Here is a 24,410-nt window from a genome sequence, read left to right as displayed (position 1 = left end):
TAAGTTTAAAAACTCGGGCCGTGAAATAGGTCATAAATGTGCTTGGATCCATGTTAATGGGTTTTTGTCTCTGCCTTGCCCTGGCACTTGCATCTCAAGTGTGTTCATGTCAGTCACAGGGGATTGTCAATGTTGATCTGCCCTTAATATATGTTTACTGACCCAGCTACACAGAGTGCTGATTACTGTTGATGATGTCTGTTATTTATTCCTACCTTGTCCTTCCTTTTAATTTCTGTCTCTGTTTTTCTGTTTCACATTGTGATCACGCAGTAGCTTTGCAGTGACCCTGAGACAGCTCTGGAACTGCAGTCCCTGCCTGATCTTGTGGCTGATTGAACTCCTCTGGGGAAGGGCTCAGAGACTTCCTCTATGAATTGAGATAAAGTACTTTTGGGTCAACTTCTGCAAAGATTTTCCCAGCACTCAAGAGATGTTTTCTGAATTGTTATGTCCTACCTCTCACTCCAAAACGGCATTTGTGTTGTCTTGCTTTTCCTCTGTTCATGACCATTCTAGGTGGGTTCATCTTAAAACCCAGGTAATGGAGCTAGATTTTTAAAAAGACAAAATATCCATCCAAAGTACATGTAATGTACTGTTAGTATACAAGTTGTATAGTTAACACTTGTGTGTTCATAGGTCTAGTTCCCTTCCTAGTCCGTGACTTCTTTCAACTGTTATTTGTTCATTATTACATTTCTAGCATTTGGTATGGTGCCTGGCACCCCACAGAGGCTCAGAAAATGTTTACAGTTTAGTTCTGCTTTTCTAAAGAAAAATCCAATAAATATCCAATGACTTCCACAATGCCTTCTGTGAGTATTCTAAATTTCATTCAGATATCACTTCTCAGAACTTCCATTAATCACAGGGTGAAAACTCCTTGTAGGACAGGACACTCACTTTTTAAAGACCTCCTTCCCTTTTCCTTCTTAGAATGGTGCTGTGCACATAGTAAGTGCTCAATAAACACTGATCATGCTTTAGTTCGATTTCATAAATGGGAAGATGGTCCTCATTTTGAAACATTTTCTTAGTTTAATTCCTCTCAAAATTGGACATTGGTCTCCAGTTCAGTGCGGTTAAATTGGCATTGATTGGCTTGTAACTCCATACTTCCATCCACATTCTTTTTGGATAAGTTTATCCATTACCAACTTTCAGGGAAATCAATAGACAGATGATTCGTGCTCAGTGAGACCCTCATTACTTATTAGCTACCTGTTGATTCCATGACACCATGCTAAGGGGCTTCTCATAAACCATGAGAAAAGCTGGAACTAGAACCGAGAAATCCTTGGGTCTTTTTTTTCCTCTCAGAAGTCACATTTTCTTCCCACTTAACTAGGGAGCAGGTGTATCAGCAAACAAGAGACAACATGTTTCATCTGGGGATGGACTCCCATGTCCTACGATAGTGCCCTTGGTTTATAAACAGAAGACTCTCTTCCTTCTTGACAGTATCCTAGGATATGTAGCTGGGGGATTCAGTAACAGAGGCGTGTTCCCCTTCACAAATCCTCCTGAGAAAAAGAGCACGCTTGCAGGTCAAGTCCTACTGCTAAACATGGTATTCTATAGTTCGCATGGTAGAGATGCTAACAGAATTCTAAAAATACTTGGGAATAAGTCCCTTCCCGTGAAACCTACTTAGAGAGGGAGGCAGAGGCACATGAAGTGCTATCATAAACCAAGCGATGTGGTGCTGATTGTATATACAGCAGTGGTTTATGCAAAGGAGAGAGCCCGACTGAGATGGAACAGAAAAGCTTCAGAGTCATGGAGGAGGAATCGGGGCATGATGAGTGTCACAACTCAGAAGCAGGGGCCGGGCCGGGGGGGGACCTGGTGGTGGTGACGTCAGAGGAGGTGGGGGAGAGTTGGGTGGGCTGAACGTGAGAAAACAAGGTTCTGAAAGCATAAAATGCGTGCTCAGGTGCAAAGGGAAATGAGAATGAAGGTTTTGGTTTTTGTTTTTTTCAGTAGTTGTGGCACGCGGGCTCAGTAGTTGTGGCTCGCGGGCTCTAGAGCACAGGCTCAGTAGTTGTGACGTACGGGCCCAGTTGCTCTGCGGCATGTGGGATCTTCCCCGACCAGGGCTTGAACCCATGTCCCCTGCATTGGCAGGCGGATTCTTAACCACTGCACCACCAGGGAAGTCCAAGAATGAAGTTTTAAAGTGTCACAACTTCTCTTTTCCTACCCTTGTTTGATCTGTTACTATTTGCAAATATTGTCAGCAGCTTATCAGACATTCACTGTATGTAACCACAAACACCCTCCTTTGCACTGAAGCAGTGGGCCTCACATTTAATGAGGCCCAAAGGCTGCGTGTTTCGTTAGATATGAAGGACACTACTTCTAAGCTTGGGATCCTTTGTTTGCTATCATCTTGGAGGGAGGAGGCTCCTTACAGGTTCTGTAATATTGAGTACATACATTATTAAATATTATTGTTGGTGTCGCGTTGCAAATATGGTTTATAGATTCTTCACCCCTGAAATATATTGAAAATTTTTTTAACCAGACATTTTTCTAGTGATGCTACAGTTGATATAAATTATACTGGAAACTTGAAAAAACAATAAGAATGCACTTTGCCCTCAATTCGGTTTTCATTACCTTCAGCAGAATCTCTTTAGGCTACTTAGCCGAATTCTTACTAGATCTTTAGTGAGAATTTAGAAGTTATGCTAAAGACCAAATACCTCTTTGGCACATGGTATCTTATTTTAGTTGCAAACCTTTATTCAAATAGTTTCTGAATAATTGTAATTAAAATAGAGCTTATTTGGGCTTCCCTGGTGGCGTAGTGGTTAGGAATCCAACTGCCAATGCAGGGGACATGGGTTCGAGCCCTGGTCCGGGAAGATCCCACATGCCATGGAGCAACTAAGCCCGTGTGCCACAACTACTGAAGCCCGCGCACCTAGAGCCCATGCTCCACAACAAGAGAAGCCACTGCAATGAGAAGCCCACGCACCGCAAGGAAGAGTAGCCCCCGCTCACTGCAAGTAAAGAAAGCCCACGTGCAGCAACGAAGACCCAACACAGCCAAGAATAAATAAATAAATAGATAAATTTATAAAAACAAAAAAATAGAGCTTATTTTTTATTTTGTAGTTCAGATTTTTATTTTTAATTAATATATGTTTAAATAAAAGTAGATGTTCTCATACAGACTAAAAAAACAGGATAGATGCTCCATTAGGTTAAATACATTATTGATCATATGCTTTTACTGTAATTCATTAATAGGAATAGTAAATAATCATTTTATGGGAAAAGGCAATTAATTTTTTTTTACTTTGGATGAAATAATTTTAAAAATCACTGGTAATATATAGTCAGGACACAGATATAAGCACACACTGTCACCTACGTGATTTTTCATTTCCTCTGTCGTGGGATGCTTTTTTTACGAGATAGCTGCTTTATTCAAGGATGCCGTGAACTCAGCCCTTTATTCCAGGCATCACTGTCACTTGTCATTGTCTGGGCTCTCCCTAGGTGGTGTGGGATGAGTCCTCTGACGTTTTTACTGGACCAGGGACTGGTGTTGCTTCATTTATACTCTGATCATGATAGCCCATTGCTACTACTTCATGTGGGCGTCCCCCTGTGATGTTAACTGACATCTCCCAGCCGCCGGTGGTCTCCCCTGGGAGGCAGGGCTGTCCCAGAATATGTCATGGTGCCAACTGGAAGGTGGGTGCTGTCTTGGAAGCCCCCTTGCATGCTGCTGTAGACGGTGTCTGCTGTATCCATGGGCCACCTGGCATCATCTGTTAGGAGGTATGCTGCCACCATAGCACCCCCCAGATTTTGGTGGGCATATGAAACCATTGTATTCTGACATTAATGTCTGCATGAAAAACAACAGCAGAAAAGGTATTTCTCGTTTTTTCATGGCTTTAAAAAATGGATCAACTAATCAAATTGAAAGGATTGATTCTCAGCTTTGTTACTATCATTAAATTATTGAGCACATCTGTTCTCATTTCTCATTTTTTTAACACTGAAATGGATTCTTCAGCACACTCACGATCAGATTCAAGTCATTCCACATGGCAAGCAGGGCCTTCATGATTTCCCGGTCCCTCAGTGGCCATGTACACTGCCCTACTTTGTAGCTTCACAGATGGTTCCTCCTGCCTGGTCGGTCGCCCCCCACCCAGATTCACTCCCCCATATGTCTACTTTGTGGTTCTCCAAGGGTGGTCCTGGGACCACGTGAATCAAGATCAGATGGGAAGCTTATCACAAACACAGATTTCTGGGTCAGATCTGAGATGTGTTGTGTAACATTCTCTGGGAGAGCAGAGTTGGAGTCTATTTTTAACAGTTTCAACCTAAAATGTAAGAACCATTGACCTGTGAAACAAATTCCTTCTTGGAAGGCTGAGTTCCACCATCATCCATCTAGGAGGCCCTCCCTTACTTGCTGGGGTCTCGAAATTAAACTCAGACTGACTTGTTAATTTGACTCCAGAAGAGTAAGAAAGATGGTGAAGAAACACTATTTTCTTCTTTTTAAAAAGAGATCCTGTTTAAACAAATGAGGGGCAAATAATAACATGGCATTTTAAATTATGAGATAAAGACCAAGTATAAATAAAAATAAAAAGTTGTTACTTGTCTTGCCAAGTTCCTTCTTACATGAAAAAATTGGAACATTGACTTAGACCAAGAAAAATGGAAAAATAAAGGCAAGTGAAATTCTCGCCATGGAACTGAAAAATAATTTGTATTGTTATTTTAAACAAGTCCGTAAAATAGAAAAGCTGTATTACTACAAGTAGACAATTTATTCCTTTTCTTTCTAAAGTGATATTACTTAAAAGTTTTTATTACATCTTCTCAGACCACAAGATACAGAACGTTTAATACAGGTCATAAAAAAGGCATACCCTGGGGACTTCCCTGGTGGCACAGTGGTTAAGAATCCACCTGCCAATGCAGGGGACATGGTTTCGATCCCTGGTCCAGGAAAATCCCACACGCTGCGGAGGAACTAAGTCCGTGCGCCACAACTACTGAAGCCCGTGCGCCTAGAGCCCGTGCTCCACAACAAAAGAAGCCACCGCAGTGAGAAGCCCACGCACCGCAACGAAGGGTAGCCCCTGCTCGCCACAACTAGAGAAAAGCCCACGTGCAGCAATGAAGACCCAACACAGCCAAAAAAAAAAAAGAAAAGGCATACCCATAAAATATCTGTAGGCTTGTGGCAGAATACCTCTGATGTTGCAATTGCAATGTTACTCAGGAAGATAAACTATCCACCCTTGCCCTCCAATCAATGACTGTGTATTGAATAGTTACCCTCTCTCCAAACTCTGTCCTAACATATTGAGGACGTTTTGTGTAATTGGAAATCTACTAGATGGTCATCAAGTTTTGGAAAGTTTTTTTTTTCCTCCCCATTTCTCTTTTTGTTTCTCTGGAAGAACCGAGGAAGAAAGAAATTGGACTTAACGTACTCCTTAGTCATACAAAAAGAATCCAAAGAGATTCTAAAGTAGCATTGATGGTTTTATTAAGCTTTAAAGTTGCTCTTTGCCAGGGTGCTAAGTTGGATATCTGATTATAAATTTGTGAGAATTTGTATCAGCAAACAACTGGCCAAGGAGTTACCTGTTGATATTTACATCCTCATGTAAATACCGTTTCCGTTCGGAACCGCCCTCTTCATTCAATGTGAGCGCCTGCACTTGGAGTTTTCAGCCATTCAGTGTTTTTTTTTGTAGCCCAGTAGCACTTGTGCACGGCTTCCAGTTTAGAAATAATGTCAATGGCATTTACTCTGTAACTGGACATAGTATTTGGCTCTAATAAATTCTAAGTAATACAGTTGTTTTGAGTTTTACTTTCTACTCCTGTCCAGTGAAAGATTATTTCGTACTGAAAATCGGTGTGTGACAGGTTCATGGAAAGTGACCCAAGAAGGACTTCTATGGATGACATTGTGGGGAGACTGCTGTCAATGCCCCTGAAAGAAAGGAGACTTTAGGGAGCTCAACTCTGTAAAATCTTGTAGATTAACCTTATAGAAAAAGTGAAACTGGACACATTTATATTGGAAGAAATTAAGTTTGAATAGCATTGTAGGGGAACAAAAATGCCACATCCTTCAGCTGAAGTAGTATTGGCTTTCATTCTCCCACTCTGGAGTTTCTAAGGAGCTCAGTGATTGCCTGCAAGTTTAATAATACATGTCTCCGTGTGGCATTTTGTGTTCAATTTGTGTGTGTTCGTGAGCCTGTGTGTATTTGATCTTGTGTCTTCCCGTCCTTATTCTGGAAGAGTTGGGCATTGCCCTGAAGACCTTTAGTTCTTAAAGCACACCTGTTTGAAGGAGACAGCTGAGGTGGCATCAAAACCTTGCTGGGGGCTTCCCTGGTGGCGCAGTGGTTGAGAATCTGCCTGCTAATGCAGGGGACACGGGTTCGAGCCCTGGTCTGGGAAGATCCCACATGCCACGGAGTGGCTGGGCACGTGAGCCACAACTACTGAGCCTGCGCGTCTGGAGCCTGTGCCCCGCAACGGGAGGGGCCGCGATAGTGAGAGGCCCGCGCACCGCGATGAAGAGTGGCCCCCGCTCGCCGCAACTGGAGAAAGCCCTCGCACGAACCGAAGACCCAACACAGCCAAAAATAAATAAATAAATAAATAAAGTAGCTATAAAACGCAGCTTTCTTTAAAAAAAAAAACAAAAAAAAAAAACCTTGCTGGTGTAGATGCAGAGAGGACCTGGGCCAATTTTAGAGCTCACATTTGAGAGGAGAGCTCCATGAAAACGTCCGTTTGTCACTCGCACGCCACCCTCCCCCTTCGGCTGTCCCCTTCATTCTGTAATTACCACTCACATAATGAGAACTTATCGCTGGAGTGCCAATACCTTCAAGGGATTTTAGCTGCAGTTGCAGAAAGAGCTGTACCGGTGCAGAGGACTACGGTTAATAAAAGAAGAGAAGAAACCTTGCAAGTTCATCAAGAGAAAAAAAGAAGTTCCTGCTCTCACTGCTGAGCCTTGACATATTCCCCAGGAAATAAATAAAACGAGTGGGAGCCATGTGGTGTTTATCAGACTTTAAAGCAGGAGTCCTGTAACAACAAAGACGCCGGGAAAGTGAGAAAGGGGGAAGATTTGTTTCTGCAGCGGGGGGGGGACTCTCACAGTCTTCCTTACACACATCTGGGGGGAGGAGGAGCCCTTAAGAAAGCAAACGGAGGTGGCAGCTGTAAGGATGCTAGTAACCGAAGAGGGGAAGGTGCTTTAAATTGGGTTCAACTAATCAGCGATTTTAGTTTTTATAATCCGATTCTTTTCTCCAGTGACTGCATAGGATGGATTTGAAAAAGGATGCACTCAGCCACAGGAAGAAGGCATGTTTATAAACTATTAAAAGTCCAGGATCAGTGAGATGAGGCGAAAGAAAAGTGGATTGAGAACCAGAAGACCCGGGAGTCAGGTTTCAGACCAGCTCTGTCACCAGTTTGCTGTGTGGTTTGGGAGTACCACCTCACCTGTCTGGAGTATTTATTCCCTTCCTATGAGACCAGGTGGAAAAGAATAAATGCCTTCCCTGTATCCCATCCACACCACAAGGATAAGGATCATTTGATGATGCGTTGCTGAAAAAATTTTTTAGAATAAGTCCCTTTTTATTGAAAAAACTTTGTATTTTTCTAGGATAACCATCAACGGGAATGATAATCATGTTTATACTAGTTTGAAGTTTTGCACTACAAGACATTTTCTAATGCCTTAAAAATGAATTATAGTGCCTTGGTTGATTTCTAAGGTTGACCATCCTGGTCTCCAATGATACATATAATACACATGGTACAATACATGTATAATTAACAGTACATAACATAAAGCCAGCTAAAATCCAACTTAGCAGATCAGTATGTGTTCTTGATAGATCTATATGCAGGGGGTTCAGAGCTGAGGCTGGGAGGCAAAGAGGCACAGAGTACCTGTGGCACCGGGACTATCTCGTGACCATTTTTGTAGAACCTCCCGGATGCCCTGTGTGTGGATAACGGGGCTGCTACGGCATCGTTGCTGTCTGCCGTGGGCAAGTGACATCCCTCTCCTTTCTGCCCAGCTTACCATGGTACCCAAAGCCTCTAGGAAATGCGTGTATTAATGTCTTTCAGGAGAAAATGTTGAGAATTTGAAACAAAGCAGTGGCAGTGAGGGTGGAGAGGAAGGAACGGATTTCAGTGATGTCTTCAAGGTGGAAAAGTGGAAATAATAGAAATTCCTGCCTCCTTTGCCTGAAATAGGCTTCTCTCTTCCTTCTGGCCAATGCTTCCTCATTCCTCCGTCTTTCAAAATTCAGCACAGGGATCATTTCCTCCAGAAGACTTTCTTCCTCACTCTGATTGGACATTCCCCCAGCATCCAGCCTCTACTTCTACCAAACCTGAACTATGGTTGTTGGTGTCTCCTTGGCTGGTCTCCAAGTCCCTTCAGGAGGACTCTCTTTTTTTTTCACTCATAGATCGTGGCGCCTAGAATACAGCTTTGCTCATTGTAGATACACGATGAATATTTATTGAGCAAATGTCTGAAGGTCTGAAGTGAAGAGCGAGGGAAAAGAGAGCATTTACAATGATGATCAGATTCCTGTTTTGGATCCTAATTGAAATGTTTACTCTTATTATGTAATAATATTTTATACATTGAAAAGCATTACCTAAAACCTGAGTAATTATTACACTTGGTTTGAAATCAGTATTTTTTCACTCAGATGCTTTTTAAGATTAGCTTTCAGGTTTAGAAAGTTGTTGAACCAAGTATCAAACTTTTTCATATTATTTATCTTGGTTTTTTTTAACTATTTATTATAAAATCTGTCCTCCATATCATGGAACATGAATTTGCAGGTGTGCCCATGCCGCCCCTTAGTAAGTTAGAAATGTGTGTGTAGCTGAAATGCAATCTGTTAAATCCCAAAAGAAAATAAATTTTCATTTTGATTTATTGGAATTTCTTAAAGTCTGTTTGTAATTAAAAGAAGTTTCCTCTTTAGTTTAGTTCTTAGCAGCCAGTGTTTAATTATCATAGAAAAAAACTGACACACAATGGTGATTAAAAAGTTGACAGTGTGAAAAAACAGAATATAAACAGAATAAATTGCAAAATATTAAATTAAATTGAATCTTGTTATTCTCTAAATTTGACAGGAGATTTCTTAACAAATTAAACATATTAGATGGTTTTCCTTTGCACTTATTTGAATGTGCCTGGCACAAAACATTATATTTCATATGAGAGATACAGAAAAAGAGTTCACCTTGCCCATTTAGTTTAGTCAGAATTTACCAAAGGAATTTTTCATTTTAGATAGCCTATTTTGACTTGGGTTATATGTATTTTAAAAGTGAGTTGAGAGATGAAATGGTTAGCTTGATTATTTAACCCCAAATGCCATTTCACTTTAAGTCTGGGAGATAAATATTGCCTCTTGTGGAACTTCCCTGGTGGCGCAGTGGTTAAGAATCTGCCTGCCAATGCAGGGGACACGGGTTCGAGCCCTGGTCCAGGAAGATCCCACATGCCACGAGCAACAAAGCCCGTGCGCCACAGCTACTGAGCCTGCGCTCTAGAGCCTGTGAGCCACAACTACTGAGCCCATGCGCCACAACTACTGAAGCCCGCACGCCTAGAGCCTGTGCTCTGCAACAAGAGAAACCACTGCAATGAGAAACCCGCGCACCGCAATGAAGAGTAGCCCCTGCTCGCCGCAACTAGAGAAAGCCCGTGCGCAGCAACGAAGACCCAGCACAGCCAAAAATAAATAAATAAAATAAATAAATTTATAAGAAACAAAAAACCAAAAAATATTGCCTCTGGCAGTACCTTCTGAATATTCCCTGTGACTCTTCCTCGAGGCATAATTAATTGCTGGCTATCCGTGCTCTCATAGCGCTTTGCATGTGTTTCTGTTGTAGTAACAATGCCATCGCAGTGTGATTGTGAGTGTCTGTGTCTGAGACCACAACTGGTTGTAAGAGCCTTGTAGAAAGAGTCGTTGTGTGGCATTTTCATCGTTGGTTTCCCTAGTGCCTAGCACACAGCAGATACTCAGCAAATACTTTGCGAGATGTCTTTAATTATTACTTTGATTCTGTTTCACTTTGGTGAGGAGGTAGATGGAGCTCAGTTGGTCAATCAGAAACCACACATGTCTAGTACAGGTTCACTCCATTAGCCTGAGTGGTCTTGCAAAGACAGGGCTTCTTATACTCTTTTTTTTTTTTTTTAATTTTATTATTTATTTTATTTATTTATTTTTGGCTGCGTTGGGTCTTTGTTGCTGTGTGCGGGCTTTCTCTAGTTGCGGTGAGCAGGGGCTACTCTTCGTTGCCGTGCGCGGGCTTCTCATTGTGGTGGCTTCTCTTGTTGCAGAGCATGGGCTCCATGCGCCTGGGCTTCAGGAGTTGTGGCCCGCGGGCTCTTGAGTGCAGGCTCAGTTGCTTAGTTGCTTAGTGCTGGCTTAGTTGCTCTGCGTCATGTGGGATCTTCCCGGACCAGGGCTCGAACCCTTGTACCCTGCATTGGCCGGCGGATTCTTAACCACTGCGCCACCAGGGAAGCCCCTCTTACACTCTTTTGACGACTTTCCCCTGATTTATTTTCCATCCTGAGCACTTACCCATTGGCTTGCTCCCAAGGCTAACAAGGAAGCAGGGCCATCGTAGGGGGCATTCAGAGGTCATTCCCAACTGTAGACAAGCATCCTGGGAACCTGATATGTCCCACATTTTGTATGAGTGAAACACAGTGAAGAAAGACATCAGTTGTATTGAAGGAGGAAAGAACCAGAGGACCATGAACCATGTTATAAAGAGGGGGAGAGAGTGGTGGTCAGTGGTTTGCATATGATAGAGAAGTTGTCGGGCCAGGAGCGCTAGGAACTGAGAGACCGTGGGAATCTGAATCCCAGGAGTATTTTGAGCACTCAGTTACTTCCTGGCTGCTGGTAGCACAGAGGGCGGGAGTGAGAGAGCAGTGGGGAGAGTGGGGAAGGGAGCTGTCCAGAGGCCAGGAGACAAAAGACAGAGCCTGACTTGAAGTGCTTTGAGGACAGCTCTCCTGGCAAGAGAGTTGAGAAATGTCTCCTGCAACGACTAGTACCCTAGCGTTAAATCTTTATAAATATGATTTTTCTCCTAGAATAGCTACTGCTGCTCTAGGCTTTACACAGGGTTGCTAGCCCAAGGCAGACAAAATTAGTTAAAACATTTCCAGCGCAGGAAACAATGCTTCAGCGTTTACTTGAAGAGAATGTTGAATTTTGACCCTGGTATGGGTTTTTATTCTTGTATCTTGGCATCTTCCAACTGTACAAATGGTGAAAAGAGGATGCTTATCATAACATAATTCCCTTATGAAATCAGGATTGAGTTTTTTGTTTTTTATTTTAAAGTATAGTGTCTGGACTGGGTCCTATCTGTAGACATTCAGATTTAATTGCTGCGGGGTGCGGCTCAGTCATCAGTACGTTGTGGTTTTTTTTTTTTTTTTTTTTAATTAATTAATTAATTAATTTTATTTTTGGCTGTGTTGGGTCTTCGTTTCTGCGCGAGGGCTTTCTCTAGTTGCGGCGAGCAGGGGCCACTCTTCATCGCGGTGCGCTGACCTCTCACTATCGCGGCCTCTCTTGTTGCGGAGCACAGGCTCCAGACACGCAGGCTCAGTAATTGTGGCTCACGGGCCTAGTTGCTCCGCGGCATGTGGGATCTTCCCAGACCAGGGCTCGAACCCGTGTCCCCTGTATTGGCAGGCGGATTCTCAACCACTGCACCACCAGGGAAGCCCAGGATTGAGTTTTTGATGGAAGAAGAAAGACTCTAACACATGGCTTCCTCTGAGAATTTTTATCAAGTGTAAAGAAGTCCTAAGTAGTGGGTAATGAGAATGTAAAAGGGGGTAGTGTTGGATACTTTTGATTAGGAAGCTGTATTGGGATAATTTCCTGGAGACTATGAATAATCCTGAAGAACTTCAGAGTGTAAACCATGACATTATATTTAGGACATAGCCAAGGATGAAGAGATACATCATGGAAGTATCATGCTGGTGACAGAAACGTCAAGATACTGCATGTATCTTGGCTCAGTTCAAGAAACCAACCAGCATTTTTTTTTTTCAGGCACCACTCGATACAAGATGACCTGTCTGCTGACAAGCGCTAAGCCCCAGTCCCTACTGCCCTCACCAGCTCACTGTTTCGAATCAAATGATTAAGGCCTGGCAGAAATGCATGCTTACTGTACAGCAGCTATAAAGGGAACTGTTTAATGTTCTTTGTCTATTAAAAAAATTAAAGGATAAGTAAGAGGAATGAATCAAGGAGTAAAGAATTTTCAGAACGGCTGTAGGAGAAAAGTGACAAAGGAATATCAGTAATACAGAGGCTTGCACAGATCTGCGAATACTAAGTTTGCAATATTGAAGGTAACTATGAAGATTTGGATTTATGTAGATTGGTAGAAAAGACAGCAGTTGGGTGCTATTTCAGGAACTTCAGGGATGGTAGCCCTTGAGAAAGACCTTAAAGACATCGAATGGAAGGAATATGGAACCAAGAGGAATGAGTATTGCATTAACGTGGTAAGCAAGAGGACTCCTTAACCCTGTACTAAACCTTAGTTTATTCCTAAACCTTAGGAATAAAAACACAAGTAAGACAGGGTACCCGAACTCAGGAAACTTAAGATCTAGAAGAAAGATAGGAGTCATAGACAAATTAAAGCAGTTAAGGGTTTACAGTAGGGGCACAAAGGAGAGGGTGAAGAATAGACCCAGATTCCTTCTGTAAATAAGAATCAAAGTTGTGCTAGCTCTTCGTCTACTTTTATCCATATTCACCTTTTGTTCTTCTAGTAGGGCAGACCTCTATGTTGTCTTCATCGTTTTGCCCCTAAGTAACAACGATCAGTTTATAAAAAGTAATGTAGGACTTACAGAATGAAGCAAATAAATGAATAAAGATAGAGCTGAATTGCTGTGTTTAGCCCTTGTTGTATTTAATAGATGGTTCCTAGAAAGTTACTTAGAAAAACTTACGTAAGAACAACAAAGGTAGTTTATTCTGCAGTATCATCATACGATAAATGCTTAAGAGGTTTGGTCAGAAAATGTGTTTGCTGATGAATCTTGGAGTCTTTCGTAACCTCATTTATTATTTATTTTATACAGAGATGTGAGTGAAGAGCAAGGGCTTTAATTACTTTGGTAAATGCTATAAAATAAGAATAAATTCCAAATCACCTACGGTCACACCATTTGTCATTGACTGAGTGTTATTTCAGCCCAGACCATCTGATTCCAAAGCCTGGGCTCCCAACTACTTAATTAGATGACTCCCCTAAATAAGCACCTTACAGGGGAGGGAGATCTTGAGTATTCTGTGTCTTATTTCTCTGTGAAATAGGCACTACGTATTCATCCTACTCGTAAGGTACTTCAAGTCTTCTGTGTAAGACGATAAGGTACAAATACAGAGAAATGTCATCCCTGCTTTTCTCACAACAGTTCTGGGCATGTGCCCAGTGTATAATTAATATTTGCCAACTTGAATGTATGCCAATATCAGGTGGAGGTGAGTCTGAATCAGGAGATCTTCTTTTCCCCTCTTGCTTTGTCTTTGGGACTGAGCGTTCCATTTTTCTCAATCCGGGAGTGTGAATTATGTGGCAACTTCGAGAACCTTAGGAAAATCAATCAGTCAATCAATCAATCAATCAGTCAAACTCAGATACAAATATTTCAGCTGCACCTATTAAGGCTTCTTAAATAATGTCTCCAGACCTCTCTTCCTGGTGAAAGTGACAGAGCTGAGGAACAGAGAGGAGTGTAGTGGTCTTTCTCCACAGAAGAGAGCCCCCTTTGATCGAAAGGCTGGCATTTAGGAGGGAAAACCTTTTCAGGGAGCACGGGGGGCAGTGCTCCAGGGAACGGATGCACTTCCTTCACAGCAGCTTCACACCATCACAGTCACAGGACCTTAGAGGAAGTCACCACCGAGCTCGGGAGCCCAGTTGTCTGAGCGATGGGAGGCCATCTTCCAGACACACATCTCAATAGGTCGTTACTGGCCTCTGCTGGACCATTTTTCAGGGAAAGGAACTCTCTCCATGCAGGTGATTCTTTTCTTTTCTTGTTCGTATTAATTCAAACCAGGATCTTTACAAGGCGCTGCCTCAGCTCTTTGAGGCCACCCTGAAATTCTATCTCTTGAAACCACGTAGGATAGATTTGACCTTTTTTCCCCTATAGATGAACATTTCAGATATCTTCAGACAAGGATTATGAAGTGAGGACTTCCCTGGTGGTCCAGTGGTTAAGACTCCATGCTTCCACCGCAGGGGGTGCGGGTTCGATCCCTGGTCGGGGAACTAAGATCCTGCATGCCACGTGGTACGGCCAAATAATAATAATAATAATGGATTATGAAGTGACTTCCCAGTTTGTCTTTTCTGGAGGAGCATCCTTATACACGATGTACGCAGCTTGTAACCGTTCCTACTGGAATTGGATGCCAGAGTGAAGAGCAGCAGTGTAGGGGGATATGATCTGAGGACAGTGGACTCTCATTTTCTTTAACCTAAAATTGCAGTAATCGGGTAATGGCTATTTGAAGCCCTTGAATAGGTTGGGAAAGTAGTTCCTAAATTAGGAGAGTGAGTTCTTTAGAGGTCACAGAGACAGGAAGACCCTAGAATTTTTGAGTTCTCACTCATGTAGTGCCTGGGAACCCCCTCACTGAACATGCTGTTAATGAGAGATTGGGGATGCCGCTAGCTGTCTCGGGTCATCTTAAAAATTAGCATTGGTAAAGCCATTTAAATGCTTCAGAGGGGAAGTGATTGTAAAGCATTATCTTACAGCTATAGTTGATAACCTGGTGGGCGATTTCTATGAAATCCCATGAGAATAAGGAATCTCTCAGTTGATCAAATCTTCAACTACCCTTCCCTTATTGCCATAGCAACCAAATCTGTCCTAACTACTCAAATTAGCGAATCAATCGTGGTCCCTGATGTATGTTGTTTGACAGCAGCCATGCCCGAAGATTGCTGGCTCTTTGTTCTTCTTTAGGTAGTAAATACCCCTATTAGAAGACAGTCTTCTCAGATATAATATACACTGAATTATCTGAAGGACTCCTTCAGTATGTGAGTCTGAGATCTCATCCCAGGATAATTAGCTTGAATAATAGTTATGGCCATGTTCCCTGCCCCCCAACCATTGTATGTTATTGATTAAGGAGAGAAACAAGTTCATTATTTCCAGTTCTCTGGAAATAGGTCATATACTTTATTTTTGTAGTGACCAAATATTTAAAACCCAAATCAAGACATTAGATCTGACAAAGGACTGTTTTTTTCCTGATGTTTGAATTTATTTACATTCCATCTTTCAAATATTACAGAGATAAAATCATATTTAGCTATGCCTTTAATTACTACATTTCACTGAATACAATTAAAGAACTTCAGTTTTGGGCTTCTTTACATTTTTTGTAGCAGTTTGGGGTTAAAACATTTTTTTACATCCATTCTTTCACACGGAGTCAACTAGTACAGTTCATCCAAAATTCAATATGAATAGCAACTATTAGGGTAATGAGTTTATCTTCAATTTCATTTGACTTCCATCTTTATTTTCACTTTATTGGTCTGGGTCAGGTGTGAAATGATGTTTATCCTTTGCTCTTTTATATAGAGTGTGTTTGCTAGCATCAGTCCCTCAATTCACTGATTTGTATAAAAATTACTACTGGAAAGATTTGATTGACCCCAAAATATCATTTCTAGTTTGGTATAATCCACCTATTCTTACTAGTGTTCCCATGCTGTACTGGAGATTGTTTTTACTTTTTATTTATTTATTTATTTATGGCTGTGTTGGGTCTTCGTTTCTGTGCGAGGGCTTTCTTCTAGTTGCGGCAAGCGGGGGCCACTCTTCATCGCAGTGCGCGGGCCTCTCACTATCGCGGCCTCTCTTGTTGCGGAGCACAGGCTCCAGACGCGCAGACTCAGTAGTTGTGGCTCACGGGTCCAGTTGCTCCGCGGCATATGGGATCTTCCCAGACCAGGGCTCGAACCCGTGTCCCCTGCATTGGCAGGCAGATTCCCAACCACTGCGCCACCAGGGAAGCCCCTGGAGATTGTTTTTAATACCTCACTCCTTTGAGACCTAATCCATGAACTACTTCATCACTGAGCTTATAAGAAAGAAATGTACATCACTGACCTACTTGAACACTCACCTTTTTTGAACAGCTCCCTAGTTCATAATTCCCTTTGTGCCTGGCATATTTTACCTGTGTAGAGTTCGTGACCATATGAATTATGACTCCAAATCGCAATTTTGGAGGTACTTTTGTCAGCTGCAACAGCTGGGGGCTACCTCGTCACAGTGGGGGGGGCCCCCATGTCCAGCCAGCATCCGCGTATTAGGGGTGCTCAATCTGCATATCTAGAAAACCTGTAGCCAGATGGGCGGGACTAGCAGACTACTTGCAGTGTACACTTATCGTATCTGGGATCCGTAAATCGAGATTTGTTCATTTGCACATGGCCATGGGTGTGCTACCACAGAACCGTTCAGGAAACCAATGACTGCAAGGGAGTTTCCCACTTCAAAGAATAAGAACTATGAGGTTCCACACCTCCCTGCCAACCTCTCTCCTAATTTGCCTGATTGAAAGTCTCCAGCTGAAATCATCAGACCTTTCTCATCCAACAGTTGAGTCTCTGCACCTACACGGCAACTCATGGACCATCACAGGCACCCACCTAGAGATTAAAATACTATGACTGTCACCCCTACCCCAAATTAATATCTGTATGCAAGGTATGTGTTAATAGGAAAGTTTGGGTCAATTAGATTATTTCATATTGCATACTTTTTATGTTGAATAGTTTTATAATCAATATAGGTAACCCACCAAGGTTATTGTTGCTCAGTTTCCACTAATTACATCAGCGCCAGTGGAGTAAACATAGTAGGATACACTCTAGATCTTGGATCTGCCTCCCCAGTTTTGACAGCATGTAAATCACCAAGGAACAAAATCGTTCTGTGGTTGGGGAAAAGTTGTAGGGATGATGGTAGAGGGATTGAAGTCATTGAGTTTGAAATCGTTTGGCCAGACTCATACCAGGAGCATAAATGGAGGGAGGGTGGTGAGGCTTGGCTAATTGATTCTGTACTCTTGTCATTGCCCAGAATCTTTTCAATCCATCACTCTTGATAGCGTCTCTCAATCTGAGTTGACAGTAGTGATGCCACCCATTTCCTTTCACTGCCTTAGATGGCTTTGTGGGTGGGGTAGAGGAAGAGTGCATTTGCGGAGGATGTAAAGTTCCCCTGGGAGTTACTTTCCCTTCCTGAACATGCTCATGGACCCTTCTTGGAGAACCAGAGGGCATTAGCCACTAATAGCTCACATTATTGCAGCCTGGTTTAGTGTCGCTTAGTTTTTCCTTGAGGATAAATAACCATGATAACATCCCCAGCCCTAACCTGGAGGATGATTCCAAACCTTTCAGAGATGACTTTCACCTTGTCCTCACAAAACTTCAATTCCTCAGGCTTTCTGAGGGTCACAAGAAGCAGAGGAAAGCATACCACTGGAACTTGGAATCACACAAACTCGGGTTTGATTCTTGCCTCCACCATTTACTACGTGTGAGACTTACGTGCATTTGTTTACTTACCTGTACATTGGTGACAGTTGCATCTACGCCCCACTTCATAGAGGGAGACAGAAATGAAAAGTGCGTGGCCTAGTGTGTGGCATCTATTTTTTTACTTAATACAGGTTTGTTCCCTTTCTCTAAAAGTCCTGAATGATGTGCAACTGTATATGGATAGAATTGGTAGAATTTGGAAATGAGGGGAATGACTTTAAATATGACTGACAATTATGTGAGTGGGAGCAAAAGATGGATCTTTTCAATTCACTAAACTTTCCCAAAGACACGATGTTTGAGATAGAGTAGAACACGTGTTAGGAAAAAAAAAAAAAAAAAAAAGACAAACATAAAGGCAACCAATGCAAAGGGATTTTTGGTGGAGTCCAAAAGAAGCTCTTCCCAGGGAGCACTGTTTTGCTGTGACATTCTGATAGTAAATCAGCAGCCCCCAACCCCCGGGCCGCGGACAGCTATCGGTCCGCAGCCTGTTAGGAACCGGGTCGAACAGCAGGAGGTGGGCGTCAGACGAGCGAGCGAAGCTTCATCTGTATTTACAGCCGCTCCCCCTCTCTTGCATTACCGCCTGAACCATACCCGACCCCCTACCCCATCCGTGGAAAAATTGTCTTCCAGGAAACCGGTCCCTGGTGCCAAAAAGGTTGGGGACCGCTGTAAATGAATGAATGAATGAATGAATGAATCCTTGGAGGAGTGTTTCTGAGCTTTGAATCATCTCTTCTTCCTCTTATGAGCGCAGCATCAGCCCCAGGCTTTCTGAAGAGGGAGATAATGAGGGGAAAGGGATCAGCCACTGAGCATCTGCTCCATCCACAGAGAGTGTAGGAGGCAGGGAGAGAAGACCGGCTTCAAGTTCCCTGGGCCCCTGAGGCAGGAGACCCAAAGCGTCGGCCCTACCTCTGCTGATCACCGACCTGAGATGGGGGACTGACTGTGTAATCCCCAGATGACAAACTCAACTCCAGGGTGTTTGTTTTTCTTTTTTCCTACAAATCCTGGACCTCTCTTCTGTCTGGTCTTGTGAGAGGTTTCTAACTAACGCTTAAAAAAAACTCGGGGATTGAAAAAGCAGTACTAGTTGATGACGTGATAAACGCCTGTAGTAAGCTTTTCTTAAGGGAAGAAGAACTTCCAGCTGGATGTACCATTGTCTGCTGGTTTGAGACTTTTTCAATACACATCTTTCAGCAGCAAGTTTCCAGGTAGACTTTTATCATGGCTTTTGCAACTATTCCTTCACCTCTGCTCTCCTCTGGTCCTTTCCCTAGGGATAACTAGCTAAGGAGCACGTTGTTTTCTCCTTCTGGGCATGGACTAGCCTTAGCATCTCTGAGTACAAACCTCAGCTGTAAGGAAGAGCTAGCCTGAGGGGCAGTGACTTGTGATGATGTCGGCTTCTCCAGATGGGCTGTTGGCCGTGGGGTTCTGCTCCCCCCGCCACTTGCCTTTGCACAAGTAGCTGTAAACACATACGGATGTGAACATTTGGTTTTAAAGCATTGGCAGGACCACAAAGAGAGTCTTTTCTCCCCATTAATATTTCCAAAGAGCAAACTAACTGTCTACCCCAAGGGAGCTAACTCCTACGAAGAGCACTGTTAATAGTTTAAATCACTTAAGAGCACGACTTTCAAAATAACCAACGCTGTTTGTATTTGTTTTGCCAGCAAATACTGTTAAGTGCCCACAAATGTTGTCCTGGGTTCTGTACCAAGGAACTTAAAAGAACCAGCTATTGCTGTTTGAGAAATCATCATTTAGCATTGCTGAAAGTTGCTGTGACTCTTGGGCTAGCTGCTGTTTGTGTTGTTTTCTCTTCTGCCAGGTTGAAACCAGCATGCATGATGTTTTGCAAGCCTGCACTTTTAACATTTGCACCAGGGTTCCTGTTCAAATGTCTCCTTTTGAGCCATCGCTGGAAAGCACTAAGAGAAGCTAGACAAGCTCTGAGGCGAGCAGGGATGTGATCTTTCTCCCAAAGGAAAGGATGGGAGTTGCTTATCGATTTGGTCAGAAACCTTTTCATAATCTTACTTTTAATAATCAGCCATTGAATTCTTGAGCCTTGACTTGTGTGAAGGTAGCTGTGAGCTCTGCTCTTTCCTGAGCCTGCCGTGTCTTCCAGAGTTCTGTCACGTAGGCTACCAAGCATCCCATGTGATGTTTGGGTGGAAATGCCTGCTAGCTTGCAGAAATCAATTAGACATAGCATGAAAAGAGAAATTTCAATAGGTGCTCAAGAGATTCATTGAATAGCGTAAAATAAGTTAAGAGGAGGGATTAAGATATATAAAGGTATATTATCTTAAAAAAAATAGATCCTCCTACACCACATTCTTTCCAATAATTGTGGGAATCTAAAAGAGTTGAAAGGTGTGCTGATATGCCAACACCAGTTAGTGTATTTTCAAACCTCCTTTGAATGATCCCTTGCATATCCAATTCTTTGCTAAAATGAGGCACATTTTTCTAAAAGTATTAATGTTTTGGGTTGCTGGAGCTTTTGTTGTTGCCACAAACGGTTATCCTTAAATTCACAGAATCGTTGTTTGCAGCCTCAGGCTGTCTTGTCAGGCTGAGGTTTTACATTTCAAACTGAATCGTGAAGACATGACATTTAGGAAATAAGGAGGGAAATAATTGCGTATAACTAGAAAAATGCTGTATTCAAAAAGGCTTACAATTCCCATAGGAAAGAAAGTCTTGCTTTTATACTATAAAAAAGTAATATTGGAGGATAGAACAGCCAAAAGATGCTTCTCCTTAATGTTAAAACACTGAAAGTGACTAATCCAAATCCTGAGTAGAACTGAACCCCTTGTGGCTTTGTGTCCCCAGTAGCTGGCACAGCGCTCAGCGTGACATATGCTCTCAATATTTGTTGGAAGACGGCGAAAGAAAGGAAGGAGAGAGGGAAAAAGAAAAAGCCACAAAGAAAGGATTGAGGGAAGGAAGGAATAAAGGAAGGGGTAAGGAAGAAAGAAGAGTCAAATAAATGGAACTGCAAGAGAGATTGCTTTGTTAAAATACACCCACACATACACACACAGAAAAATTAAGGGACGTGTCCAACTCACACAATTTCTGACAATCCTGGAACCAGGCAGAGTACAGGTCTGTCTTTATATAATATACCTTCCTCTTGTCTTTCTGCTTCACAGTGGGACGTCACTTCATAAGCATGCTGAAATCTTTGAAAAGAATTATAAAAATAAAATAAAATAACCTGTAAATTAAAATGTCCTTGGAAGAGAAATCTTGTCTTGAGTTATTTAAGTTTAAGGGAGCCAAACAAGATTTTTGAAAGGCTCCAGGAAGGTTACATTTCATAGAAGAGGGACAAAAATTATGTTGAGAACATCTGGAAAGCAATTCTTCAAGTTATTTCTCTGGTATTTCCTGAACATATTTTAATTTTCCAACAAAATAATACACTGGCAGGCTTCTGTCTCACATTCCCATCCAAAGCTGCTCTGCTTAACCCTCCTTTACTTCATTTCTCTCCTTCCTTATGGGTAGTTTCCATATTTTCCTTCTCTCTTGACTCATTCTATCAATAGTTGGTTTCCAACTTTGCTAGCTTTCATTTACCTTGATGTTCGTGCTCACAGCTCTTAGCTTTCTTTGTCCTTTTCCTTTGACATTATCCAACTCTTCTTCTGCTTTTCCCTTCACTTCTTTCGCCTGGTACTTTTTCCTGGTTTATTTCCCAGCTGTTCTTTCTCCTGCATGACACTGCAGTGTCCTCTCCATCCTCTCCCCCCTCTCACTCTTTCCTCCCCAGTTCTCCAGGGTTTACTAATGCAGACTGACATTGGAAATCTGTTATAGGATTGAGCTATTTCTCCATTATGTAATTTAATGTACCCAGAAACAGCTGTTATTACTGTTTTCTTTCTCCCCTGATGAACATTTTTTTCTACAAAATAAAATGCTACCGGATAATATTCATAGGGTTGGAAGGTAGTTTGCTTGGGCTGGACTTATTTTAGGATCTGGATTCTCGATCACGCTCTTCTCAAAATCTTAACCTCACTGTGTTCTTCTGTGGTAGTTTTCCCTGGAACTGTGCCATTTTTTTACCAAAAGGCAATGGATAAAGAAAAACATTTATATCATTTTCAATTTTATTTATTAATGTATTTCATACAATAAAATTCACCCATTTTGAGGGTATGGCTTGATGAATTTTGGTAGTGCACCGAAATTGTTTACCAAACAGTTTTACCATCACCACTATCAAAATACAGAACAAAGTCCCTCATCTGAAAAAAAGTTCCTTTATAGTCGACTTTCACCCTCTACTACTGATTTCTTTTTGTCGCTGTGGTTTTGCCTTTGTACATACTGAAGTTTTCATTTATCTTGGATAAATTCCTAGGAACGGATTTGCTGGATCATATGGCAAGTATATCTTTAGTTTTATAAGATATTGCCACACTGTTTTCCAAAGTATCGGTACCATTTTTTATTCTCACCAGCAGTGTATGCAAATTCCACCTGCTCTACATCCTTTCCAGCCTTGATATTGTCCATCTTTTTTTTTCTTTTTTTTAACATCTTTATTGGAGTATAATTGCTTTACAGTGGTATGTTAGTTTCTGCTTTATAACAAAGTGAATCAGCTATACATATACATATATCCCCATATCTCCTCCCTCTTGCATCTCCCTCCCATCCTCCCTATCCCACCCCTCTAGGTGGTCACAAAACACCAAGCTGATCTCCCTGTGCTATGCAGCTGCTTTCCACTAGCTATCAATTTTACAGTCCATCTTTTTAATTACAGCCAGCCTAGTAGGTGGATAGTCATATCTCTTGTGGTTTTAATTTACATTTCCCTAATGACTGGTGATGTGAAAAATATTTTCATGTACTTATTGCCCACTTACATACCTTCTTTTGTGATGTCTGCTCAAACATTTTGCTCACTTTTAATTGGATTGTTCGTCTTCTTGAATTGTAAGAGTTCTTTTTTTAAAAAATTTATTTATTATTTATTTATTTTTGGATGCATTGGGTCTTCATTACTGCACACGGGCTTTCTCTAGTTGCAGTGAGCGGGGGCTACTCTTCGTTACGGTGTGCGGGCTTCTCATAATGGTGGCTTCTCTTGTTGCGGAGCACGGGCTGTAGGCGTGCGGGCTTCAGTAGTTGTGTCACGTGGGCTCAGTAGTTGTGACTTGCAGGCTCTAGAGTGCAGGCTCAGTAGTTGTGGTGCATGGGCTTAGTTGCTCTGCAGCATGTGGGATCTTCCCGGACCGGGGCTCGAACCTGTGTCCCCTGCATTGGCAGGCGGATTCTTAACCACTGCGCCACCAGGGAAGCCCAAGAGTTCTTTATATATTCTGGATAGAAGCTCTTTCTTGGACATTGTTTGCAAAAATGTTCTCCCAGTCTGTTGCTCGTAATTTTTTCTTAACTGTATCTTTCAAATAATAAAGTTTTAGCCTTGCTGAAGTCCATTTTAGCAATTTTTTCTTCAACTATTTGTGCTTAAGAAATCTTTGTTTTAGAAATCTTTACCAAACCCAATGATACAAATACTTTCTTGTATATTTTCTTCTAAGATTTTAGTTCCTATATTTAGGTTCACATGCCATTTTGACTTAATTTTTGAATGTAATATGAGGTTAAGAATCAAGGTTGTTGTGTTTTTTTCCATACAGATATCCAGTTGATACAGCTCCATTTGTTGAAAAGTCTCTTTTCACCCCACTGAATTACCTTGGTGAATTGCATTAATTGCCTTGCTTTCCTGGGATAAACCCCACTTGGTCATGATATATTGTCCTAATTATATATTTTTAGATTCAATGTTGTAATATTTTGGTAAGAGTTTTTTTCCATTGGTCTTTGAGTCTGTTGGTCTTTTCTTGTGATGTCTTTGGCTTTTTTGGCATCAGGGTATTAATAGTCTCAAAATGAGTTGGGATGTGTTCACCCTTCCTCTATTTCTGAAGGAGTCGGTTAGGGTTGGCCTTATTATGTTTGTTTTCAAAATGCGGAGATAAACCCAGAGAGAATGATACACTAGATAATTCACATCCCTCCCTGAACTCTTTACATCTCTGGACTTGTTCTAGAGTCTTAGGTCAAATAGTGTCATGTAGGGGAATACATTGATCCTTTGATCTTCCCAATTATGAAAAACGAAAACTTGTATTTTTGCTCTCCAAGATCAACTTTTTGTAGATTTGGGGGTAAAGTCAAATCCTTGAGTTAGTCATTTTCTAAACAGCCCTCTGAAGTTTGGAAGGTTAAGTTTATCTCCAAGGGCTCAATTTTCTGCCACTCTGAAAGTTACCCACAGGAAGATTTGGCTCAGGCCGGATAATATAAACTTTAAAAGAAACCAACACTTGTCTAGATGTGAGTCCAAATATGTTAGCAATGACTTTTTGCCCTCAGGAAGCTTGTATCCTCCTCTCGTTCCCAAATAGACTGTTCTTATTTCCTCGTTAACCATGCTGAGTAATGCAATCCCACTTTTACAGCTTTCAGCCTCTGGCAATCAAAGCTCTGAGAATCAACAGTTGATTACCTTGAATATATTTGTGTCTTCTGTAGAGTGTCTAGGAGATGATGACTTTTACCCCGTCATCGTTTTTTAGAGGCAGGAATGTGGGCACGCACACATGCCATGGCTCCTCATAAATGTA

General features: G+C 41.9%; 1 protein-coding gene and 1 long non-coding RNA gene across 2 annotated transcripts in view; both read left to right on the top strand.

Annotated features, from left to right (window-relative positions):
• Nucleotides 1–24,410, top strand: part of LHFPL6 (LHFPL tetraspan subfamily member 6) — a 233,243-nt gene that overhangs the window by 114,867 nt on the left and 93,966 nt on the right. The window lies entirely within an intron of this gene.
• LOC309615740 lies at nt 15,795–18,414 on the top strand. The gene is made up of 2 exons (XR_014237037.1): nt 15,795–15,883; nt 16,187–18,414. It is a non-coding gene; the product is annotated as an uncharacterized lncRNA (long non-coding RNA).

Source organism: Balaenoptera borealis (genome assembly GCF_965194805.1).
Source record: "Balaenoptera borealis genome assembly, chromosome: 18".
NCBI lineage: Eukaryota > Metazoa > Chordata > Mammalia > Artiodactyla > Balaenopteridae > Balaenoptera > Balaenoptera borealis.
This window is presented reverse-complemented; position numbering and strand designations above follow the sequence as displayed.